This window comes from Sus scrofa, chromosome X (assembly GCF_054392235.1).
Source record: "Sus scrofa isolate SSC_HxYL_T2T_F1_AM1 chromosome X, Sscrofa_HxYL_maternal_Yorkshire_Landrace_v2.0, whole genome shotgun sequence".
Lineage (NCBI taxonomy): Eukaryota > Metazoa > Chordata > Mammalia > Artiodactyla > Suidae > Sus > Sus scrofa.
The window spans coordinates 41,394,385-41,415,236 of NC_139401.1; the positions used below are offsets into that span (position 1 = coordinate 41,394,385).

The 20,852-nt window shown below is 44.1% G+C and overlaps 1 protein-coding gene across 8 annotated transcripts in view; it reads left to right on the forward strand.

Moving 5' to 3' along the window:
• The window catches only part of LOC146394562 (uncharacterized), a 965,202-nt gene that overhangs the window by 250,754 nt on the left and 693,596 nt on the right, over window positions 1-20,852 (forward strand). For 7 of the 8 annotated variants that reach the window (XR_014835332.1, XR_014835329.1, XR_014835331.1 and 4 more), the window contains one exon: window positions 18,826-18,918. The gene's annotated coding sequence lies outside the window, so the exon portion shown is untranslated. Of the gene's footprint in view, window positions 1-16,238; window positions 16,522-18,825; window positions 18,919-20,852 lie in introns of all 8 variants that reach the window. The other variant, XM_085007854.1, reaches the window with a different exon arrangement.

Below are 20,852 nucleotides of genomic sequence, written 5' to 3' on the forward strand. Positions count from 1 at the left end.
ACAAATATTTATTGAATGCTTATTATGTGCCGGACATGGTTCTAGGTGCTGTCCTAATAAACAGACAAAACTCCCCTCCCTCATGGAAATTTATAATGAGGGAAACATTCAATATACAGGATAAGTAAAATATATGTAATTTTAGATATTGAAAAGTGCTAAGAAGAGAAACAAAACTGGGAAAGGAGAAATATCATGTCAGACAGGAAGTGGTGTTGCCATTTTTGATAGGGAGGCCTCCCTGAAAAGGTGACTTTTGCAAAAGGTATGAAGGAAGTAAAGGACCCAGTTATGTGAATCTTAGGGGAAGAATATGCTAGACAGAGGGAATAGGTGGTGTCAGCCCCCCTCCCCCCCACCCCCGGGGCTGATGTGTGCCTGTCGTTTGGAGAAGGGCAAGAAGGTCAGCGTGGCTGGAGCCAGATGGAGAGTGGGAACCCCTGGAAGTGAGCTCAGAGGTCATGGGTAGTTAGATGATGTAGGGCCCTGCAGGATATTTTGAGGATTTTTAGCTTTGACTGTTTATAGAGGGTTTTGAGCAAAGAAATTGTGTCAGCTGACTTAAGCTTTACTACAGTCTTTCTGGCTGTTGTGTTGAAAATACCGCAAAGGGGTGTGGGCCAAAGCCGGGAGAGCACCCTTGCTGAATAGCTTTCATTTACGCTTCAAATCTACACTCCCTCCATCTTTCTTCAGTCTGCACTGTGCCCGCGGAGGCCGACCTCTAGGAACAACAGCAGTGGGCTGCTTGCTCTCTGGCTTCAGTGGAGTCAGCTAATGGGGACCAGTAGGAGACAGGAGAGAGAGAGAAGAATGAGATCCCGGCATATATTCCATTTAGTCCTCTGGTTCTGTCCCTGAAGTTGCTGCAGGTTGGCTGTGTCCCTCTACCTAGGCCCACAAGTCCTGTCAGTGTGTTTCCCTTGTAGTTACCATTTTGGGCTTCTAGTAACTGCCGTCTTTCATTGCTCCTTTAGGCCTAGGACGTGGAATCCCCTTCACTTGATTCCCTGGTACTTCCTTACTCCCTAGCCCTGGTCATACCTTTGCAAACACAGTCCCTTAATTAAACTTTCTTCAGTTACCCCTCTAGTATGCCATTTATTTCCTGTTGGGGCTCTGGCTCTTTCAGTTATTTATTGCTGTGTTAAAAAAAAACTACCCCAAACTTAATGGCTTAAAACAACCATAATAGTTGATTTGCTCGTGGTTTTAAAATTTCGGCAAGGCTTGGAGGGATAGTTCCTCTTCACGTCATGTGGCATCAGCTTAGGTAGCTGGGGCTGGAGAATTCACTTCCAAGATGGCTCACTCATGTGGCTGGCAAGTTGGTGCTAGCTGTTGTCTAGGAGCTCAGCTGGGGCTGTTGGCTGGGGGCTTTGATTCTCCTCCAAGTGCGCTCTTAAGAGCTTCCACACAGCATGGAGGCTAGATTCCAAGAGGCAGGAAGCAGAAGCTGCCAGTACTCTTAAAGCCTAGGTCCAGAACTGGCACAGCATCGCTTCTTCTATATGCAATTGGCTAAAGAATTCGGAGGCCAGGGCCAGATCCAAAGGGTTGGAAAGGAGGACAATGAATTTATGACCATCTTTTATGCACCATGCTGCCTGAGACAGGAGGCTATTGCCATAATCTGGGTGAGGAATGATGGTGGCTTGAAGCAGGGTGATGGCTAGAAGCAGTTGGATTCAGATTATAGTTTGAAGCGAGCTGATAGGGTTTGCTGGTTGGATGTGAAGTTTGAGAGAAAGAGGAGTTGCATTTATCTGTGTATTCTGAGAAGCAGATGCCCAGGTGGAATTAAACATGTAGGCATTTTATTAATATTATTTCCTATGTGAAAACAAATAGGCAAGGAGCCAGGGAAAGCTGGGCAAACCATCTGACTGTGATGGAAGTCTAACCTTGGATGAAGGGTAGAGGAAGAAGATGTTGGGTGAAAGATTCTGGGGCTACCATATAGTCTAAGGAAGTTTTGGCAAAGCCGTTGGAGAGTTCCTGAGCCAAAGTTGGCCAACAAAGGAGTCATGTGTCTCCCGGGAATGAGTCTGCCCTAGTATCCCTGATATACTCAAAGGCTGGTGAGGAGTGGTCTGTGGAAGAGGTGGCCTCCAGGCACATGCAGGGATGGATTTCAGGCACAGCATCTGGGGCTCTCACTCAGTTATACTCCCTGCATGGGAGGTCTGTGAGACTCAGCCTCATGGCTGCCTCAGGGGTCAAGGACAACTCTTAAGGTTTTTGACCTGAGCAGCTGAAAGGATGAGAGTGCCTTCCTGAACTGTGGAAGCCTACAGGAAGAGCTAGCTTGAGGAGGAATATCAGAAGTGTGATTTTAGACATGTTAAGTCTGAGATACCTATTACACTGTCCAGTAGAAGTATCAAATAGGCAACTGAATAAACATGCCTAGATTTTAGGTGAGATATTCATGTTGTAGATGATCCGTTAGAGACGGTAAGACTCTTAAGTATTTTAAAAAAAACCTCTTCTCTCACTTATGATGGAGCATAATAATGTGAGAAAAAAGAATGTATACATGTATATATAACTTTGGGTCACCATGCTCTACAGTAGAAAAAAAAATGTATTGGGGAAATAATTGATTGCAATTTAAAAAAAATAAAAAACAACAACAACAAAAACACAAAACCCTCTTCTCAATGAAGTTACCATGACTGTATTATTGACACCAAATTGATCATGGAACATAAATATATGTCTAACTTTGATCAATAAAATATAAATTATTAAGCCTAAAAGTAAAATTTTATTGGAAATGCATCTTTTCATAAGATATATCTGTGAGTAAGTATTACTTATTGCTAGAAAGAAACAGAGTTCAGCATCAACTGTATTCCTATTTTTCATACTTAGAGATTTAAGTGTGCAGAAATCTTATTCACGTAAGTGTGCAGATCAGAGTGGAAAGAATTTTATTATAGTAACATTGCTTGGTTCTTTAAACTTCTTCTGTATCACATGCTGAAGATCCTGTAGTAAACTGTTATCAAAAATTATTTTTAATTATCAGCTGACAACTCCACTAGGTCTTCTTACGGTTTTGGTGAAAGCAAAAAATTGAATGCTACCTGATTGCAACAAGTTTTTTACTGAATGATTAAAGTTATTTGCTTCATCAACACCAGCCCCAAATTTGAAATTCTCCTTCTGTTTGATGCCTAAGACATTTTTATTGCCTGAGGCAGTGCACCAGTAGAAGATTCTAGAAGGACGAGAGATGGGCCTTTTTTATTTTATTTTTTTTCTTTTTTAAGCAGAGTTTAAAAGGGAGGTAGGGGAGTTCCCGTCGTGGCGCAGTGGTTAACGAATCTGACTAGGAACCATGAGGTTGCGGGTTCGGTCCCTGCCCTTGCTCAGTGGGTTGACGATCCGGCGTTGCCGTGAGCTGTGGTGTAGGTTGCAGACGCGGCTCGGATCCCGCGTTGCTGTGGCTCTGGCGTACGCCGGTGGCTACAGCTCTGATTAGACCCCTAGCCTGGGAACCTCCATATACCACAGGAGCGGCCCAAGAAATAGCAAAAAAAAAAAAAAAGGGGGGGGGGTAGGACAGGTGAGTCTGCATTTCCATCACAGGTGTATCCTTAGGCAGATCTTAGAAAAGAGTGTCTGAAAACTGGGTCCCTCAAAACCCTTTTGCGTGTACAATGGAAAGTCTTATATTTCAGTTTTACTGTATAAAGCAGAGTGATTGTGAAGGTCCTTGGACAAGGTGCTGGGGTTTACTTAGAAGGTGACGGAGCAGACCTCCAAGGCATTTTGACACAGGGACATGTTGGGGAGCTGATCTGAATGGTTCTGAGCTGGTGCAGGGCGAGGCCTGTCCCTCAGCCTGGAGGAAGGTGATTGTGTTTTCCTGGTGTCTCAGACCATGTCAAAGAATAAAAGCCCAGGCATAAGGCTAGGGCCAGAGTACGGTGGAAGGCTTGGAGAAAGCAAACAGATATTGATGCTAGGAGGCTGGCCTGATGTGGAAGATGGGGAGGGGGCATTAAGAACCCTGGCAATGAGTTAGGCCACTTCACAAAGATTGAGACTGGGTGTATAGAATGGAGGTGAATTTGGGATCAGAACCAGCCTGAAGGATTGTGTTAGGGGAAAGGATAGTTAGGATGGCAAGTGGAGAAATTACTTACTCTCAAGAACTCTAGCTCCATTGGAGATTTCTTCCTAGTCCCTTGGGTGCCATGAAGTCTCCCCACAGTGAAGGTGACTGGATAATCTGCTAGGGGCCACCCCAACCCACTCATCACTTCTTGATGTTGTGGAGATATGACTGCATTCAAGTCAGAAGGCCAAGGTTTGACCTGCATCTATCCCCCACTTTTTGTGTGATCTTTGGAAAACTCCATTCTGAGCCTCAATTTCCCTCTCAAATGGGAACCAAAAATTTACTTCATAAATAAACTATACTGTAATAAAAAAAAAAGTTGGAAAAATACTTTTGTTGTTTTTTTAAAAATAGTTGTAATGGCTATTTTATTATTCTGTTGCCTTTTAATGTTTTAAAAATCGAAGGTACATTATTTGTGAATGTGCTTTTTAAATTAGAAAGTACTGTATAACCAGAGGCATGGGCAATTAAGTTCAGCATCAGTGAGTATCCTCTATGTGCCAGGCACCATGAGATGGGGGGAATCAGACACAGAGGGCCTTGTGAGGGCAGAAACTGCCTCAGGTGAGAACCAGACACTGATAAAACTCAGAATAAGGAAAAATAAAAGGGAGATGCTGGCTATATTGGCAAAGCCATCTGGAGCCATGGGGGAAGTGGTAATGAAGTTCTACTCGGGGGATCTGGGAAGGTGTTCATGGAGGAGGAAGGGTTTGCCTTGGACCTTGAAGCCTGAGTGGGAATTCACTAGGCAGAGAAGTGGGACAAAGGTGTTCTAGGCTGAGGCACCAGCTAGGTGCTCATATGGAGGCATGGAAGTGCCTGGAATGCTTCAGAGGACTGTGGACATTTATCTTAACTTCGGTTAGATTCTTTTTCTACTTCAAATATTACTGCTATGAGCTATCATATACATATGCCCTTGTAAGCTTCTCTAATTATTTTCTGAAAATAAGTATCAAATATGAGATCAGTGGATCAAAAAGCCCTTTTTGGGCCTTTGAATTTATAATACTATATTACCCTCCCAAAAGGTTGTGTTACCATCTCTTGTATAAGAGTACAGGCTTTACCAAATCCTTGCCCTAAATCTACAGTGACTGTTTATGCCAACATAACAAGATAATGATTTCTGACGATGATGTTTGATCCATGGTCTATGGTTTGATCTCAAACCTTCTTTTCAATCTTATTTCCATCTCATAGACAGTGTGTGAGGTAGTTGGGGCTACTGCTCTGGAGGAGACTGTTTAGGATTGAATCCTGGATCTGCTACTTCACAGAAGGGCTGAGCATTTCTGCAAAGGTGACTGAGCTTCTCCATGACTCAGTTTTCTTATCTCTGGGGGAGTGGCCCTATGAAAAATTTTGCGGGGCTCAGTTTTGGGTTTTCAAATATTTCTATGATGATTATCTATTATGTGTGTTATTTTTAAAAAACCTTATGAAATGTGTATGGCTTGATGTGATCAGTCTCTTTTGGAAGGTCAATAGCTATCATTAGGACAATGAATCCGAGAAGGCAGGGGTAGGAGGCTGACAGAGTGGCCTGGCTGGAAGTACTCAAGTGTGGGAAGGCAAGAGGGGAAGGGCTGAGTTGCTGGTGGTGACAGTGAAAAGGGAGAGAGTCCAGTGTAAGAGTGAGCAGTGGGTGGAGGAGGCCAGGAGGTACAAACTTAAAGTATAAGATGAATAAGTCCTGGGAGTTCCCATCGTGGCTCAACAGAAGCGAATCTAACTAGCATTCGTGAGGACGCAGGTTCGATCCCTGACCTCACTAAGTGGGTTAAAGGATCTGGCATTGCCATGAGCTGTGGTGTAGGTCGCAGATGTGGCTTGGATCCTGCATTGCTATGGCTGTGGTGTAGGCTGGTGGCTACAGCTGTGATTCGACCCCAAAAGATGAGTAAGTTCTGGAGATGTCATGTACAACATGATGACTGTAGTTAGCAATGCAGTATTGTATTATTTACAAATTTCTAAGAGTAGATTTTAAAAATTCTCATCACAAGAAAAAAGTTGTAACTCTGTGAGGTGATGGATGTTAATTAAACTTGTGGCAGTCATTTCACAGTGTATACATATGTCAAACCATTATGTTGTATGTCTTAAACTAATATAGCTATATGTCACTTACATCTCAATAAAACTGGAAAAAATTTATACAACCTAGCTTAAGGAATATGTATTATCCATATAGTGTTTAATTTTAAAAGTAGGCGGAGTATAAGTCAAAAAAAATCAAATAGAGAGAGCAAGCTCAGAGAAGGGCAGCAGAGCGAGATTCAGTAGGGCCTGGTGAGGGCACGGATGGGCTATGAGTGGGTGGGTTCAAGGTTCCCTTTCCAGCATGCCTCATGCTGTCCCCTGCTCACTTTCCTTCCCAAGGAAGGGATGCCCTGGTCCTCTTTCACAGTGACTCTGCCTGTGGGGAAAATATTGGGCTAGTTCAGTATGCCAGAGAGAACTGGCTTTTATTACTAGCTTGCTGCACCACTGGTTTTATCCTGGTCTCGAAAATGCTCTTTTAACAGCAGATGCCATTTTGATGAGACTGTCTTTTCCTTGTCCTCCCTCTTTCCTCTCCTCTCACTCTTCTGAACTCCTTTATTACTGTGCCGCTGGGTGTGTACTATGGGCGAACTCTATGCCAGGTGTCATGGGGATGGAGAAAAGAGACAACATGAACCTCACTCTTAAAAGGGACATGGCAGGGCCCCTCCACTTCTCATGCCTTCTTTTCCCAGAAGACTTCGAAAGTCACAGTGTGACGAAGGCAGTAGAGAAGGAGACCATTGGTTGTTGAGTACCTCTTGCTAAGTACCAGGTAGCATGCTAGACACTGTACCTACATTTTCTTGTCTAATCCTCTCAACCACAGTATTGGGTATTATTACCTCATCTTATAGATGAGAAAATTGTGGCTCAGAAAGTTTCGGTACCTGGTGCAAGGCCATAACATTAGAGATTGGAAGACATATTTATTGGGTTGACACTTGACCCCACTCTGCCCTCACTATCTTTACATCCATTGGCAGAGGGAACATGGAAACCCGTGATCATCCCTCTCTGGCTGTTTTGATGATCTCATTTATAACTCAGCGCGAGGGGAGGGTTCCAGAAGTGAGTGGGGAGCAGGTTCAGAAAGGAGTCATGCGCATTGGCCTGGGTCTCGGAGGGTAGTGATTTCCTTGGACTAGTGGAAGTTCAGGAAGGACCAAGAGCAGTGAACTTTCTAGAGTGACATCCTCTCTTAGGCTTCTCAGGGCCACTCTGATAATCTGATGGACTCTCTGTGGAAGGAAGAAACCCACTCTCCTAGCTTTCTGTGGAAAACCCTGGAAACCATGTTGCTGCTGCTGGTGCTGTTTGAAGTGATTATGAGAAATGGACTGATTGCAGAGCCTTACAGCTAAAAGGAAGTTTAGCAACCAGGTTCTGGGCCCGCTTGGTTTTATCTGTGATGTAGCTTCTTTCAGGTTGCCATTGATTAGCCCTCTTGAGAACAGTTCAAGCTTGGCTACTCTGCAGCAGCCTGAGGTGTCTCCTAGGACAGCTTGGGAGGCCCTGGTTGCTAGGTGTCCTGAGGTGGTGGCTGCCAGGAGAACTGCAGGCAGCCTCAGCCGCACCGTGCACAGCACCCTGGGGCTGCTCAGGGAGCTGCCGTCTGACCACCTGATACTCCAGGAAATAGTGTTTCTTGTTGAGGGAGAGGAGGACCTTCCCCTGGCTCTCAGCTCCCCAGAGACTGACAGAGACTTTTAAGGATGCACATCCCTTGGGTTCCTCCCTGAAGGGAGTTCCAGGAAGCTCTCCTGGCAGGCTGAGTAGGAGGTGTCCCTCTGGGAGTCCATAACATCACATCCACACCTTAGGCCTGCATTTATCTCCTTAAGCTGAAATGGTCTGCCACCGCAGTTAAAGACAGGTCATTAGAGGGAGTTCCTGTGTGGCTTAGCAGGTTAAGTATGTGGTATTGTCACTGCAGTGGCTCAGGTTGCTGCTTTGGCACAGGTTCGATCCCTGGCCTGGGAACTTCCACATGCTGTAGGAAAAAAAAAAAAAAAGACAGATCATTAAAGGCAGATAGGGACAACTGTCCCTAGTACCTCAAAGGTGCCAGGTACATAAGAGATGCTCTGTCAATGGTGACCTGCTTGTTGGGCTGAGAGGACTGACCTCAGAGCCTTGAGTTCTTTCCATCTTCTGGGTCTGCTTGTGTCCGCATTGTTGCAAAATGGCCGATTTGTTCCTATGGCTCATATCTGCGTTGCGGGCAGTGAGAGGGAGAAGTTGAGAAAGAGGAAAGGATGACTTTTTATTGGGTAAACAGAAATCCCTGGCACTTCAGTGTCATAGGGCCATCTCTAAGTAGCAAGAGAGTCTAGGAAGGTGGATTTTTTTTCACCTGGGCTTTTTTCCTTAAATAAAATTAAGTTTGTTTGTAGCTGGTATGGGAGTGGATTCATTTTCTAGGGCTGCTGTAGCAAAGTAGTACATGTTGGGTGGCTTACATAATAGATATTTATTGTCTCACCGTTCTGGAGACCAGAAGTCTGAGATCAAAGCGTTGACAGGATGGATTCCTCCTAAGGACTGTGAGGGAAGGATCTGTTCTACGTCTTTCTCATAGTTTCTGGTGGCTTGTCGGCAATCTTTGGCATTTCTGGGCTTGTTTACCCTGATCTCTGCCTTCATCTTCACATGGTATTCACCCTATGTGTGTGTTCTCTGTGTCCAAATTTCCTTTTTTTTTTTTTTTTTTTCAGGGCTGTACCTACAGCATATGGAGGTTCCCAGGCTAGGGGTCGAATTGGAGCCACAGCTGCCGGCTTACACCACAGCCACAGCAATGCAGGATCTGAGCAATGTCTGCGACTTACACTGCAGTTCATGGCAACGCTGGATCCTTAAGCCACTGAGAGAGGCCAGGGATTGAATCTGTGTCCTCATTACTGTTACATTCGTTTCTACTGAGCCATGACGGGAACTCCCAAATTTCCTCTTTTTACAAGGACATAGTCGTATTGGATTAGGTGAATTCGGCCACTCTAATGACTTCATCTTAACTCAATCATCTGCACAGACCCTATTTCCAAATATGGTCACGTTCACAGGTACTGAGGCCTAAGATTTCACCATCTTTGCCCTTGTATCTGACTGCTCATGACTATGTCTATTAATAGAGTATTATGGCAGTGATTTCCAAGGCTCAGTTGTGGAAGGCCTTACATCCCTGCTTGGCTCTCTTGGGAAACTCTGGAAGAAGTCATGTCAGAAGTCTGACAATCCTGAGGTCACTGTCCTAGAAATATAGGCATTCCTGTTTTTAGTGCCAGCTGAGCTCTGGCCACCTGTGCCCTGTGGACACCCGGCCTATTTGAGCCTTCAGATGACTGCGGCTTCAGCTGGCATCTGACTGCGCCCACATGAAGACTCGAAGTGAGAACTGCCTAGACAAACCTTTCCTGAAATCCTGACCCACAAAATCATGACAAAACCAAATGGTTGTTTTTAAGCCACTAAATTTGGTAAGTTGTTGCCCATCAATAGAAAACTAGAATAATCAGCAGGAAAAAGAAAATGAATATTGGCTAGCCAATAAGAGCAGTAAGGAATCTGAGGCTCAGAGAGAATTACCATCAGGAAGATGAGCCCCATGGAGCCCTTCATCAGAGGTTTTGTGTTTCCAGATTTCCACCGAAGGTGGGGGTCCCTCCTTCATGCTGAGATGTTTCATTGAGGTAAATCTACATTTGAGTGACCAAAAATGGTGACATTATCTGAATGTTCAGATAATAATTTTCATGGGAGAAGTTGTGCCAGGGATAATCATGGTTAATTGTTGTATTGAAGGCAGTGATGCCCAGCTTGCTCTATTATCAACAGGCTGCTTTGCCTGAACTAAGCATAAGTTGCCATTAGAAAATATGCTGCTAGTTTGTCTAACTTCTGTTTCATCAAGAAGCAGGTACTTCCTGTCCCCTATGTTATAGGCAATGACCTTATATATGTCATGTTTCTGGCAGGCCTTGAATTTTACACCACAGCTTTCAGTTTCCTAGTTTATTCTAGGGGCCTCAGAGCCAGTTGTACTTCTCAAGTAATGGGTGAAAATAGGGGCTTGTCTTGTGACAGAATTTTTTCAAAGGGCTGAAGGTCATTCTGTGCTGACCAGCTCATCTGTGGGTATCTGTGTTGCCTCTGGTGTCCAAATTCTACTGCATTTCTGTCCATGTGGCTTTGTTCCTCTGTGTGCTTTACTAGGTCTCAGGACCCATCATTTCTCTTATCCTTTTTTTTTTTTTTTGTCTTTTTAGGGCCACACCCATGGCATATGGAGGTTCTCAGGCTAGGGGTCGAATTGGAGCTACAGCTGCCAGCCTACAGCCACAACAACATGGGATCCAAGCCCCATCTGTGACCTACACCACAGCTCACAGCAACGCAGGATCCTTAACCCACCGAGAGAAGCCAAGGATCGAACCCGAATCCTCATGGATACTAGTTGGGTTCATTAACCACTGAGCTACAATGGGAACTCCCTCTCTTATCCTTTCTTTATATTGTGTCTAAGCTAAATCCTTACTTTGTTCAACCTTTATTCTATTTTCCTTGACTTCTTCATATTCAATGTCATTCTTTGATCAATCTCCCCACAGCAGTTGCCAAGAAACTTCCTTTCCCTTCTATAGGTTCCTCCTAAAATTCCGTGTATCATCAAGCCCTTTTCTTAGCCAGACTGGTACCCTCCAGTTCTTGTTGGCACTGTGTTGAAACTGTGGCTTATAAATCAAAGGGATACTACGTGGAGCAGGGTGCACAGTGGTTAGGGCATAGGCTTTGGAGTCAGAGGAGCCTAGGTTCAAATTCTGACTCCACTACATATTAACCAGGGGACACTGAGCAGGTCAACTTTCCAAACGTCAATTCCTCATATGTAAAATAGGTGTAAAAATTGTATTTTCCAAGGATGGTCACAGTAATTTCCCCCATCCTCCATTCTCTTCTAGAACATTGTCACTTCCTCTCAGAAGGTGGGATTTGTGCTTCTTGCTTTTGAATCTCAATAGGATTGTGACTTTGTCACCAAAAGAATGCAGTGGGTATAATGTTACATGATCTTAGAGGGTAGGTCAGCAAAGGTGATGCAGTGTCCACCTTGTATGGACATTCACCCTCAAGCCAAATGCTGCTGTGTGAGCTGTCTGACTGCCTAGAACCCACCATGCTGTGAGGAAGCCCAAATGAATTCAAGTGAGAAATCACATTGAGAAGCTCTGAAAGTACAGTTGATCCTCACTATTTGCACATTTTGAATTGGTGCATCTCTTTACTTCCCAAAATTTATGTGTAACTCAAAATCAATACTTGCAGGCCTTTTGTGGTCCTTTGGGGACATGTACATATTAAGAAATAATTTGAGTTGCCCGATGCACGTTTCCCAGCTCAGGTTGAACAAGGCAATGCTCTGCCTTCAGTGCTCTCACACTGCAAACAAGTGTCCTTTCTGTGGCCTAATATTTAGTGCCTTTTTGGGGTGTGTTTTTGTGTTTTTTTGCTGTTTAACTTGGTCCCCAAGCATAGTGCTCAAGTGTTGGCCAGCGTTCTTAAGTGCCAGAAAGGCCATGATGCGCTCTACGGAGAAAACACACATGTTAAATAAATTTCCTTCAGGCAGGTGTTATTGTGCTGTTGGCTTTGAGTTCAATGTTAATGAACCAACAATATGTATCATACAAGGTATCTTGAAACAGAAGCACACATAAAACAAGGTTACTTATTGATCAGTTGTTGAAAATACTGTGACAAGAGGCTCGCAGGAACCTAAACTGGTGTTTCCCGCAGGAGCAATGGTTCAGCATTCACTAATTTAGTGTTTATGGTGACGTTATAGAACATAACTACCTCAAATAATGAGGATAGACTGTACATGAACAGGGAGGATGCTCAATCAGCCCCCAGCAGCTCCATCCTCCAGCAGTTCTAGCGCCAGTCACTGTCTAACTGTGGCTGCGTGAGAAACCCTGAGTCAGACAATTCAAGAAAGTCTCAGAGTTCCCGTCGTGACGCAGTGGTTAACGAATCCGACTAGGAACCATGAGGTTGCGGGTTCGGTCCCTGCCCTTGCTCAGTGGGTTAACGATCCGGCGTTGCCGTGAGCTGTGGTGTAGGTTGCAGACGCGGCTCGGATCCTGCGTGGCTGTGGCTCTGGCGTAGGCTGGTGGCTCCAGCTCCGATTCGACCCCTAGCCTGGGAACCTCCATATGCCGCGGGAGCGGCCCAAGAAATAGCAACAACAACAACAACAGCAAAAAGACAAAAGACAAAAAAAAAAAAAAAAAGAAAGTCTCCCAGATTCCCGACCCTGGGAAACTGTGAGATATAATAATTTTGTTGTTAAAGAAAAATATTTAAAACATCTTATTGTCATTATTTATGTGTATGTAACACTTATCATGCTATTTATTAATACTAAAAATTGTTTGATGCCTCAATTGCAACCAGAATCATGAGGTTAACAATACCTTCCTTGCAAGTTGCGGGGAGGATTAAATGAGATGGTGTACATCATGTGAAAAGGACTAAATGTTTTTATTAAGCACCAAGCACTCTGATACCATTAATATCATGATTCCTCCATTTTAGCCATTATTTTATAGAAACACAGATTATTATGTTGAGAAGTGACTTTAAAGGTCAGTGAGGCTAATCCCTGTATTTTCAGGTGTGAAATCAGAGGTCCAGAGAGGGGAAATTGTCTGCATCACACAGCAAGTTGATGGCAGAGTGTAAATTAGGAGTAAGGCTCTATCTCTGTGCTGAATAGAAAACCCTTGTAACTGTTTCCTTGCCTGTTTCAATTATAGATGTGCCTTAGTTATTGAAAAAGCAAAGCAGAATATGACTCAAATACACAGCGGCCTTGAATTTCCACTCATCCCTTTTGTTCTGGAATCACAGGTGGGGTGATCCTTTATTATTGGGCTTCACAACAGAGAGCTGTTCAGAGGGATGGGAATTGTGCCCTGGGCTATGCTTCAGTAGATACCAATATTATTATTGGTTTTTGATTAAGTGCCTGAATGAGGGCTTGGTCCCTTCATGGTAGCTTCCAGCACACAGTGACAGGCCAGGGTATTAGCTGCTGGGAGGCTTCAGGGATGAGGGAGGTGAGAATGTCTGTAGCTATGGTCTTAAAACTCCTGATTTCAGAGCCTGTTGACAGTAGTGGGACGTTGGCCTTGCTCAGTTCCTGTTTTATACTGGAAATGAGACATTTCTAGGGTGGTTAGGATAGTCATTTTTTTGTTGTTGTTCTGTGTTTTCTGGGTAATAAAGTGTCATCTTGGATAGATATTTGTGCCTGTGGGCTCTGGGCCATGCTGGTACATAGCAACAAGGAGATATCAATGGCTCAGGCTGGTCAGTAGAGAAGGGGCCATATCAATGGGACTGATCCATAGTCTAGAGTTAAGGGATTCCAGGCACCGCAAAGGAAACTAGAAGCTTGGGTCAGCAGAGGTAAAGATTCATTCACCCTTGCAAATTCTTTATAAAATATCTATCCCTTTAACAGTACCTTGTCCTATAAATGTATACCTCCCTTGCTGCATGTATTAATAAATCTTTTTTTCTTTGCATAACTGGCATCATCATTTTGAGAAGAAAAATTTAAAAGACTATAGTTTTGAAAAACTGAGATGCCATTTTGGATAAACTTTAAAAGGACCAAAGGGAGTTCCCTTTGTAGCTCAGCAGTTAATGAACCCAATGACGATCTATCAGGATGTGGGTTCGATCCCTGGCCTTGCTCAGTGGGTTAAGGATATCCAGCGTTTCCGTGAGCTGTGGTGTAGGTTGCAGACACTGCTCGTATTTGGTTTGGCTGTGGCTGTGGTGTAGGCCGGCAGCTCCAGCTCTAGTTAGACCCCCTCCATATGCATGGGTGAGGCCCTAAAAAGACAAAAAAAAAAAAAAAAAAAATCAAACCAGTTGCTTGGCTCTTGTCTGGACCAAACTTTGGGGAGTTGTTGTGCAGTGAAAAAGGATCCAGTGTGCTTGGGCAGGAAGCTCAACAAATGCCTGACAAATGTACATATGCGTATCTTGGGGGTGGGTGGACATAGGGATCTGCCTTTGTAAGCCCAGCTCAGAGTTTTTCAATGGCTGGTCTTTGGTTGTGGGGCCCTGGGATCTATGTTTTCAATAAGATCCCAGGTAATTCCGATGCTTGTTCAAGTTTGAGAACTACTACTCTGGTCTATGTTATCTTTTTCCTGTCCTCTCTCCCTCCATATCGGTGGCAGAAATCATGAGTGAAAGGATAACACTGTGCGACTAAACCTGGTTCGACACATCAAACTCCTTCATGTTTCTGTAGCTAAGCATTAGCAGAGCTCCCTCAAGAAATGAATTACCCATGAACTCGTCCCCAGCCCCCAAATAAACCTGTTTTCTAAAATTTTTAGCATCTCAGTTCAAATATCCATTAAGTAATTAAATAATTTTAGGGGAACAAGCTTTGGAGTGAAGGAAGACAAACTGTAGATGTGAATTTTAAGAAGGCATTTAAATACTATATTCTCAGAAAGGGGATTTATTATGCTCTTAAACCCTAATCAAATAAACATTTACTTAGCACATAATGGATTCTTTGTATCAAGGAGTACCTAGAAAGATTTGACTGAGGAGACCTTTTCTTTCTACGTTTCCAGCATCCTTCCTTAACCTCTTGGTCTTGGCTCTAGGGCTCTCATATGGGTCCCTTATGACTCAGACTCGGCAGCTGTACAGCCTGTGATACAAACGTAGCTTTCCCTCCCCAAAACTTACCTGTGTTGAAGTTCATTCTCGCCCACTACTCAGCTACTTTCTCTCTGGAAGGCGATCTGACTAACTTATCCATGGCCAAGTATTGCTAAAGGGTAAGAGCTGAAGGTGTTTCCCCTAAGGACCCTTGAGGGCTTACTGTTTCAAATCAGGAGAAATGGTGGAGTCTAAGGCATTATAGGAGGAAGGGAGGAGGAAAATATTTGGGCAAGCAGATCTTTGAGGGTTCCGAAAATTATACCATAGAGTAGACTATTCTTATTAATTTTAAGGATAATTTTACTCAGAGCTGAGGTTTAAAGAAATAGTATAAGAATACCAAATACCAAAGACCCAAAGCCAACTAAGTATAATAGGTGATAAAACCCCCATGTTACAAAAAACAAATGCAGAACTCGTTAAAGTTTAGTAAAAACCATCCAGAGACTATCATCCCAGCAGCATATTTAAGAGGAGACTAGAAATTCAAGAAGGGGATTTAAGGAATCGGTAAGTACTTGGCTTTTCTCCAGCCATCCCAGTGTTTTCTTGGGCTAAAACAGAACAGTGTGATTCAGCTCTTGGGAGAAATTCATGTGCTTCCCTTGGAATTTAGGGATGTTCAGGATTAAAGAGACTGATGCCCTCTTCTCCCTTGGAGCAGTCTGAAGGGAAAGGCTGGCTGGAACAGCTCCAAGAGCAGTCCAAGGGTGGGGGGTGGCGGTAGGGGGTGGATAGGCTGCGCTCCCACCATTTAGTGGCTAGGATGCAGTTCCTGGGGGCCCAGAAGACTGTGGGCAAGTTAGCTGGAATCACCTTTCAGGGACCCTACCCAAGAAGGTGGCTTGTTGGGACAAGGGGATTCTAGAAGTAAGAGGCTTCAGAATTTCTTTCAGGTGGAAAAGCAGAGGGCGTCAGAACAAATCAGGCAGAATATGTCACCAGAGCCAGAAGACCGCCACATAGAGGTTCCTGTGGATTATCCAGAGATATAGATCCCACTCCTCTTGTAGCTATAGCCCAGAGAAGAACCAGCACTTTGGTGGCTGCCATGACAAAACATTGACATGTGATGTTGCCCCTTTCCTGTAGTCTTCTCTTTATCCCAGAGAAGCAAGTAGAAGCATGCAAGAAGGGAGAGTGTTTCAGCCTGGGTTTCATGAGAAGAATAGAGTTATGATGAGCAATATAGGATAAGGGATTTATTATAGGAATTAGACCGTATATGTTGTGGGAGCTGATGGAGAAATCTATGTGGAACTATTGCCTCTTCCTCTATGTCTGGTGTTAGGCCAAAATCTCTATAGGTCGGCAAGGCCAGCTGGTCAGGATGAGAAGCTGGAGGTGAAATGGGGAAGAGCAAGGACAAATGAACATGTGATGGCAAACTGGAACTTGACAGCAGAGGTGACTATCAGTGGAAGAGACTGGCATTGTCTCCTGCAGAGCTGTGGGTATGCCTGGCCCAGGACCTAGAGAAGCTGAAGGAGGAGATCCATTGGGATTTGGAGGAGCTGCAGTCCTGGGTGCTGCCTACACCAACAAAGTGAGCCAGCAGATCAGCAACAAAGCAAGTGAGTTGCTGCTGTGCCTGGCACCCTACTTCCACCTTAAGAGCCTAAAAATGGTAGCTCCTTCACTTCCATCCTATGCAAATTCCTCCTGTGCCCCTTCCTAACTCAGACCCATAAAGGGGATGGAATTCTGGGAAAAGCAGTTCCAGCTTCGTTCAGTGGCCACGCCATAGTAGAAAGGGTGGAAAGAATTGTTATGACTTCTTATCCACCGTTTTGGTTCTCTGAGCCAGGGAAAAGGGAGAAGCTTTGAATCTAAGATGTGAGATTAAAGTATTGACTTAGATTGGATTTTTAAATACCAAAATAGGGCTTATTCTTAAAGTGGTCTAAAAGTCAGGAGATTTTACATCTGAAAGTAATGCAATATTGTAAATCAACTCTACCCCGATTTAAAAAGGTCAGAAGATTTGTATGTTTTCAAGAGTAGGGAAACTGGTTTGATGTAACCAGGTTGAAGCAATAATAAAGAGAAATATAGCCATATCCTGTTTATACCCAGTCAGGTTCAGCCTGTTTAATAAACCGGTTCCACAGGCATTTAATTTGTATGAGTTCAATTGTATACATTGCTACATTCTTTCATGTTCTTCAGTCTAATCTCACGTAATTTAAAATACTTAAAACTCTATTTTGCAGTTCTATTAAATATTCTCTACCACTATATATATATTTTTTTGTCTTTTGTCTTTGTTGTTGTTGTTGTTGTTGCTATTTCTTGGGCCGCTCCCGCGGCATATGGAGGTTCCCAGGCTAGGGGTCGAATCGGAGCTGGAGCCACCAGCCTACGCCAGAGCCACAGCCACGCGGGATCCGAGCCGTGTCTGCAACCTACACCACAGCTCACGGCAACGCCAGATCGTTAACCCACCGAGCAAGGGGAGGGACCGAACCCGCAACCTCATGGTTCCTAGTCGGATTCGTTAACCGCTGCGCCACGACGGGAACTCCCTATATATTTTATATGTATAAAATACATATAGAAATTCATGTAACTACACAGAATTGCACTGTATGTACAAAATCACCTGTACTGATTCATTGTGGACAATTTATAGTGCTTTTCAAAGGTTATTTTCACAATATGACATTTTTGCCTTATGTTCTGCTTGCTGTACACTCTATGTACAATGAAGGTATGGCCCTTCTGTACCCCAAAAATCAGGGGCAAGAAGAAAGCATATGGTTTTTAAACTCATTGACGTACTGAGTGTATCCAGTTCATACAGTCCCTCCTAGAGAAGGTGTGTTTTCACTTTCCAAAATGATAACAGATTAGAGATTAAAGCAACTTTAAAGGTCATTAGTTACCCCTTATTTTAGAAGAGAGAAGATAGTTCCTAGAGAAGTGAATTCATGCATCCATGGTTTTATGGTGCCTTGGTGGCAGGTCCAGAACTAGAACTGGGCACTCCCATATCAAAATTAACTTTCCCTGCTGCCCTACTGTGGTCCAGGCTCGGAGCTGATGACCACAGCCAAGAAGCAGATCGACCTTGAGGGTGTAGTCTTAGCCTTGCTTGGTCTCTTTAAAACAGGGTTTGACAAGCACTCTGATTTCAATGGTTCGAACTCACTCTTGGAATCAGTTTTTGCCCCAGCTTCCCCTGAGATTCCATTCTCAGCGCTTGCCTCTGTCAAGGGTTGTAGTCCCTTAAAGTTCTTTGTGACAGAGAATGATCATATTTATCCACCCCCCTCTCTGGCCCATCTGATTCCAGGGGAGATAGCACTTACAATTCTTTTTGGTCCCTTTGGGATGTCAGATACTGAATGCTCTTCTTCCCCCATCAGATGTTTGTCTTGATTTTGTAGCTTTTCCTCCTAGAGTTTCAAAGCAGGTAAGGAGAAGCCTTCCTCACCACTCAGCCCTTTTTCTGTACCTCAACTGGTAAAGCAAAAAGCAAGTGAGATCTTCCGATACCCCCAAATGTCTAAGCATCTTGGTTTTAAGCAACCACGGAAAAACCCGGCCTCTATTTTGTTTACACCTGCTGTTCAGTGCCGCTCCCCTCTACCACAGTGACTGCTACTCTATTTCCCAGCCTGGAAGAATTTCCTTGCATCCCCCACTTTCCCTTAGGACAATATAAAGCCTAGCAAAGCCCGTACAAAGAGCAGCAGTGCCTATGAGTAGGGTGATTTTTTTTTCCTACTTCAGATCAGTATTGCATTTTTCCTGTTGCTTTTGGCAGCTGACCACATTGAGGCCTCTCAAATAATCTGTTAATTGTAATGAGCTGAATATCTCTCTCTCTCATGGAACACACATCTGATTCATGCCTTCTGCTCTTTCCTGTGCAGCCCTGACACTGTGATGATGATGCGACTGGCATATAAATCTTCTCACTCACACTGGAGCAGAAAATACAAGCAGAGTGTGTGCCAGCCCCCCAGGTACCGTGGGATAAAAGGAGGCAGCCACAGAGCCAGAAACGAGTGGATGCCCTGTTCCACCAGGGTACTTCCCAGGGTGTTTCACAAGTGTATGTGGGGGGGGGCAAACCCCAATCTCTGGAGAAGCCACCACCCTTGAATTGCCCACTTTGTGTGTTCTGGAGTGTCCTTGAGGGCTTGGGAGGAGGCCAGGGATGATGCTGAATCTATTTCAACAGATTCATATTTTTCTGATGTTTTCCTAAGGGTGTTAGGGGAATTCAGGAGATGTGGGTTCAGCCTTTGATCACAACATTATATCAACAAGTGCTGAAGCATCAATTGAATCAAATAGTTGGAAACAAAAGTCTTTTTCTGCCTCCAGCTGGGCAAGTCCTAACAAGATGGTGCTCAGGAAATGTCAGTCTTCAGAGGGCTTTGCCTTCTTTGTCAGGGCCCAGGCCACTTTGGCTAAGTGTACCCTCCATGAGCCAACCCTTGCGTGAAGGATTGGGTGCCGAGGATACAATGTGGAGCAAGACAGACATGTTAAGGAGACCTGAAGACATACAGGAGGTTCAAGAAGAAAGATGTGACAATTCTAGGCTCTTCTGGAGTGAATCCTTCTGTGTATATGTTACAGTAGGCACATATATATGAGGCCTTACATAGATTCTCATCAGGTCAGCTTCTGTATTCAAACATCTGGGTATTGGAGTTCCCGTCGTGGCACAGTGGTTAACAAATCTGACTAGGAACCATGAGGTTGCGGGTTCGATCCCTGGCCTCGATCGGTGGGTGAAGGATCCGGCGTTGCCGTGAGCTGTGGTGTAGGTCGCAGACGTGGCTCGGATCCCGCGTTACTGTGGCTCTGGCGTACACCGGTGGCTACAGCTCCAATTAGCCCCCTATCCTGGGAACCTCCACATGCTGCGGGAGCGGCCCTAGAAAAGACAAGAAGACCAAAAAAAAAAACCAAACATCTGGGTATTAAAAATCACAACTAGATATTTCTTATTTTTAAATCCTTAGGCCAGTGGTTCTCCAAGTGTGGTCCAACAGCATCAATGTTACCCGGCACTTGTTAGAAATGCAGATTCTCAGGTCCCAACCCCAACCTACTGAATTAGAAACTCTGGGATGAAGCTCAGAACTCAGTGTATTTTCATGGGCCCTCTGGGGATCCTGATGTACACTCATATTTGAGAGCCACTGCTTTAGGAGGGTTCGTGTCCTCTGTTTCCAGTAACATTGTCCTTTTTCCTCCTCCAAATAGAAGCCCACACGGTCACATAAAAACGAAGTAGAACACTCCATGCAAGAACAGTGCAACTGTTGCCTGTGTTCACTTGCTAAGATTGTCCTGGTCTCTTCCAGCACCTGCTTGTGCAAGTGGGTGGAAGTGGGTAGTGTAGGGAAAAAAAAGAACTGTGGGCATGATGACCTAAGAGATTTTTAATACCTCTAATTTTGGTGAGCATTTGTTCCATGAACGACTCACCTGTTCTTTGCCTTCGGGGAATTTCTTTCTTGGTAGAAAAATAATTTGAGTTGGAAAGGGGCTTCATATTAGATTTCCGGCACAGATAAAAGGGACATAGGGAATGGATTGTCTTATAAGGTGTAATGCTGTATTGAATTAAATGTCAAGTTAATGATCTATTTTCTTTGAAGTTAAGGTTATGGAAGATCTTGAATCAAAATGATTCAATGAGGCAGAAAGGCAGCAAATTCCTTTTAGTGATTTACTTGGTAACTTTGAGTAATTCTTCTGCTGTCTGCCTCATCTACTTGCCCTACGTCCTTTAATGATAGGCCTGTAGAGATTGTGTTTGGTATTGACGTTGGTTCACAGGTCTGACATCTCTGAAACATGACATTTTTGGTGTTAAGAATTCCTACATATATTGAGAAGATGAGAGCTTTGATATTGTGCAAAAGGGGTCTTGACTGAC